This window comes from Gossypium hirsutum, chromosome D02, assembly GCF_007990345.1.
Source record: "Gossypium hirsutum isolate 1008001.06 chromosome D02, Gossypium_hirsutum_v2.1, whole genome shotgun sequence".
In the NCBI taxonomy this organism is placed as follows: domain Eukaryota; kingdom Viridiplantae; phylum Streptophyta; class Magnoliopsida; order Malvales; family Malvaceae; genus Gossypium; species Gossypium hirsutum.
This window is the reverse complement of record NC_053438.1, coordinates 26,697,157-26,702,876: the sequence shown is the minus strand read 5'-3', so window position 1 is coordinate 26,702,876 and position 5,720 is coordinate 26,697,157.

Below are 5,720 nucleotides of genomic sequence, written 5' to 3'. Positions count from 1 at the left end.
TTTTTTATTTTCTTTATTTTTAATTAATTAGTTTTTTTTATTTTTTATTATTATTTATTTTTCATATTTAATTATTATTTTTAAAAAAAATATGTATATATTTTTTACATACGCAGGTTTATTTTTGTAGTATAATATAATTATTTTTATTTTATTTTTATTTATATGTAATTTTTTTTATAATCTATATGTATATATTTATTTTAGTATATATATGTATGTATACATATTAATATTTTTAACCAATTTTTATTTATTTATATATATGAATATATTTATTTTTTTAAAAATACAAATATATGTTTTTTTAATATACTTTATAGTTTATATTTTTTTCCTTTATTTTCATAAATGAATCATGTATGTATAAGTTTCATAGCCTAATATTCCATATGTAAATTATGTGTATGACTTTTAATTTCAATGTATATATTATGTGCCTTTTATTCTTTATGTTTTGTTTATTTTCTTCACTCGATTATTAATTCATGTTTTCGTTTATATGTTAAAAAGATTTTTTTTATTTTGATCATTTATTTGATATTTTGTATGTGATTATTTTTATTATGTATATTGATTTTATTTATTCATTTATTTATATTATTTCTATGCCACTGTGATATTTACTATTGCATTATTTAATATAGCATCACATCATTTTTTTACTCGATTTCAAACTTTTCAAAATTGAGATAATGCTCGTATTTAGGATTTTCAAGGAAATTGAGCCCTAACGTATTGGGTTCCGATTTTCTTCGTTAAATCTAACAATCGAGCATTTCTCTTTAATAAAAAATAAAGAACTCGTTATTGGGAATTCAACACGTTGTGTCTTAACGTATTGGATGTGACGCATTGATTTCTCGAAATGAATATTTTAAAAAAATAATAAAGGAAATATTCTGAGTTTGGGATTCTAAAGGAATTGTGCCCTAACGTATTGGGCCGCGATTTCTTAAATCTTGAATAAATAGATATTCTTTTAAATTTTTATTGCACTAGTATTTTGGCCTAATTCATTTTTGGGGAAAATTAGAATGTCGTGCCCTAATGTACTGGGTGTGGCATTTTCTTTCTCTGAAATGATAAATGTTTTAATACGTAACGTTTTTAAGTTTTTTCTAAGGATTATATTTCTTCAAATTTTCGACATTAAGACATTAACCAATTAACTAGGTACCAATTTTGGGCGTACGAGGGTGCTAATCCTTCCTCGTACGTAACTGACTCCCGGATCCGTTTTTCTAAAACTCGTAGACCAAAGCTGTTTTTTTAGGTGATCCAATCACACCTCAATAAAAGATTGGTGGCGACTCCCAATTTTAATTTTTTTTAAAAAGTCGACAACCTAAAATTTTTGTTTTTTTCAAAAAAATGGTTTCGAAAACTTGGCGACTCCACTGGGGATTTTTTTAAAAAATAAGAGAGTCGAGCCACAAAGTTGATTAATTTTTGTCTTATGGTCGAGAAAATATTTTTAAAAAAAAATCATGAGATCATTGTGCATTCATTCATTTTCTTGCTTAATTGATCTTTGCATTATTCATTACATGAGTTGAATGATTTTACCCTTATAAGTGGGAGTGAGAAGCTATTTCCTTCGTGAGGTCTTCACCTCCGTGCAGGATAGCGGATTGCTTTTGGGATACATCCGTACCTATGTCTTCGTGAGATTTTTATCTCCGTGCAGCCATAGGGAAATGTATTCCCCTGAACTGAACTTGGTCCGTATGAACCTATAATGGGTGAGGATCGAGGAATCTGCTAGTTCAGGTACCCTTACTTTAAAACCAAACCGCATATAATGAACCTTAGGAACTTACCCTAGGTAGAACTATGCCAAATCCCTAGAGGCCACCCGAGTAGGTACTTTATTTATTTGCTTTTACTTTGTACTAACTTGTTTTTTATGTTGTTTTTATTATGATTGCATTGCATTTGCATTAGAAAAAAGATGTGTTGATTCACGTTCAGTTGCTAAATAGAGAGCTTGTCATAAGAAAATGGGTTTCTTGATAAAGTGGATGACAATATGGTTGTCCGAATAAGGTCCAAGAACACATGATAAGAGAATGATGATAATCTAATGGAGGACTACACGACTATAGCTCCGTTGCCCAATGATTCAAGATGACAAAGATTATTTGAGAGCTGCTGAACCTTCTTAAAGAGAAGCCAACGAGTATCACGAGGATGAGCGAACAACAAGTTACGGCTCGGATCGAGCAAAAAGGAGATAGAAGAGACGTTTTTTGAAGAGTTCGTGAGATTTATCTTAACGCTCGAATGAAGAAAAGGATTGGATATCTCTGCCTATGAGGGCAAGGCTGTATAAATATCCATTTTATGTAAAGAGATTTGTTTTCTAGTAAAGTTCTCTAAATGGAATTGAGTCAGAATCAACGTCTCTTTATGCATTTATTTCATGCATTCGTATTACATAAAATCATAACATTAAAGTCCACTAAAAGATCCTAATCGATTAAAATCATTCCTCAGTTAATCTGGAAACCAACCAACTTACCAATACCCTTACGGTATCCAAGCAAAGATTAGAGAAATGGAACAAAGGTTGGAAAAATTAGAGCGAATGCAGATACAGATACAGGAGCAATTGACCAAATTCCAGCAGAAAACGAGAGATCAGATGCTAGAATTACAGAGAACTATGATGAGCCAATTTAACCTATTGCTAGCTGGAAAGTTAGAAGAAATGAAAAGACCGGCGGTCCACCTTGGGGTTGATAATGAGGATCTTGCTTATTCTCTAGGTGGTACTCCGATAAATGTCCAGGTCCAGCTAGACCAGCGTCCACAAGGGTCATTCTTTACTATCAGCTCCCGACAATATCAGACTGGTACATCGACATCAGTGAATCACCTGATAGGCCCAGAATCCAATTTGAGGATCAATTTAGCTAACCCTATTGCTTTTGACAATCCAGCAGAAATAAAACAGGCGAAGGTAGAGCACCTAGATACCATGAAAGCCTCAAGGAAGAAGGGGAATAAGGGGAATAATGAAGGCAGATATAACAAGGGCCACTCAAAACCAATCACTGTGGGTTGGTCACAGACAGAAACCACCAACCATCAGAGCCCTTTAAAGCAAGAATCTTACACGAAGGTAAATGCCAAAAGGCCTCAGTTCACGCCTATACCGATATCATATAGCAATCTTTATCAAAACCTATTTAATGCACATGTGGTGTCCCTTTTCTACTAGAGACCAATGTTGCCTCCATTTCCTAAATGGTATAACGTAAATGCTTAGTGTGAATACCATGCAGGGATTGCGGGGCACTCGATAGGAAACTGCACCGCATTCAAAAAGATAGTTGAAAGATTTATTAATATTGGCATTGTCAAATTTAATGAGGTCACCAGCGCAGAAAATCTGCTACCCAATCACATTGATAATGGGATTAATACGACATATGAAGAAGAGTTCGAGAGCGTTCATGTCAATGTCATATATGAAGACACACTTAAAAAGGGAGCTTGTTAGATATCCACCTTTATAAACTTGGAAGCGTCTAAGTAATTGGATTGCGGAAGAAATTTCTGTAGTCTTTAGAGCTTATTTAGAGTAATGTTCAGAACATTTTGTTAATTTTAACCTAAAAATGATAGCAATTCCTTTGTGAAATAGGCTCATGTCTGAACATCATTATTCTAATAAAATACATCTTTGCATTTATTTTTGAGCCAACATTCTTTCATTCTTTGCGAGTAATTATTATGTCATTCTTTTGGATTTTCTTCCACATCATTCTTTCATTCATAATTATATTGTACAAATAATTAGTCGTAAATTCATACATTCTTTTGTATATTTTTTTGCGCTTACTATGGGTCTCCAAATATCAATGACATGAGTGACACTGCTACTGACTCAGAATCTCCTTCTGAGCGAGACATGTGTTTAGAGGGATCTCATGACTTTGAAGATGACATAGATCGTAGCCTATTTCTAGATTTGTTAAGAATGGTAGAACAAGTTGAGAAACAGATCTTACCCTACAAAGAATCATTGGGATACATGACTTCTCCTTATGTGGGGCATGAAGGTCATTTGGTTGATCTCGCCAAAAGAGTTTGACGATCATCGATTCATCTTTGTGATCGTCAATTACTTTACTAAATGAGGGGAATCCACTTCATAAGCCAATGTCATGAAGTCGACAGTCAGCAAATTCTCGAAGAATCCTATATCAGTATGGAACCCCAAAAAGATCATATCTGACAATGTACTAAATTTGAACAACAGCACAATATCAAAGGTTTGCAGTCTGTTCGTGATTAATGCCATATCGCAAAAAAAAAACTCCGTCGAGGCAATGCCTTTCTCCTGGGCCCATTGCGGTATTGCCTAATAAAGACAAGATTCCTGCTCTCTGAGTTTTTGGATTAATTCTGATTGAAGAGGAATGTTCAAAATTATTCATCATGGTCAAATGCGCCAAAAGCAAATTATGCGAGCTCACAAAAAAGAGTCCGCCCTAGAGATTTCCTTGAGAGGGACCTGGTATTGAAAAAGATCCTTCCCACACACAAAAAAAATTTATTCCAAGTTAGGAAAGACCTTATGTTGAAGGCATTATCTGGAAAAGCATCGATTAGAAGGGATAACAAGGACATGCCTAATCTTATGAGTTCAGATTCAAAAAAAAAGGGTCAAAATCAAAATAAAAAATAAAAGTGATAAAAAGAAAAAGAAAAAGAAAATAAAAATGGAGAGGCCAAGGTGAAAATCCACAAAGGACGCCTTGAGACCAAAGGGGATTTGAGTTGAAAACCCGAAAAAGGCAGCTCGAATATTGATCAAAATGGGGCATGAGGTGATCAGAGCAACGTGAATCTTGATCAGATTGGGGCATGTGGTGATCTAGTTATACTTGAATCAATAGGAAAGAGTAGGAAACATCTTGAGGCATCCACAGAGTACTGTAGATCTCTCAAACACATGTCAAACTCAGAAGGGTCTTCAGAAAGTTTGTACAGAGAATTTCAAGCTGCGATATCTGGGGCACCCAATTTTCATACTATTGAATTTGTTGTTCTTGGAATACTTCATTCTTTTCAAAGATACACATTCCCAATCAATTTCTTTGTTATCCTTCGTTGCTATTTTTGATAACTTATTTCTTTCGAGCTATGCTCAGAACCAATTTTTTCTTATCTATTGTTATGACCTTTTTTGCAAGCATGTTGCATTGGAATAATGATTAATGGACTAATAAAACTTTCACAAGGGAAGTTTTGCATATTACTTTAAAAGTTTCTAAATAATACAAGAACCTGAAACAGGACTATTGTTTAGAACGCACCAAGTTTAAAGGTTAAAAATTTAAGAAGGAAGAGTCTAATTAGAACTTTCTGGATTCTGTTGTCAAAAACATTGATTGAACAAATGACATGATGATGACAAAGCTTAATAAACAAGCGAGCAATGGTCACTAGGATATAGGAAGAGGTTTCCTCGGAGAAGAAAGACTTCATTTGCACATGAGCCTTTGGTGCGACACCTTGGGCATGGTGTAAAGGGCCAAAGAATTTTACATTCTGTATCCTTGAATTGTGATAGGAGTGGATTGAGAAGAAGCCATATATTTCTACCCTCGGGTTGCAGTGGGAGAATGATGGTACAAATTTTACGTCCTAGTAGATTGAACTTTAAGGTTTATAGTGGGGGAAATCTGACTAAGTGGAGACGCCAG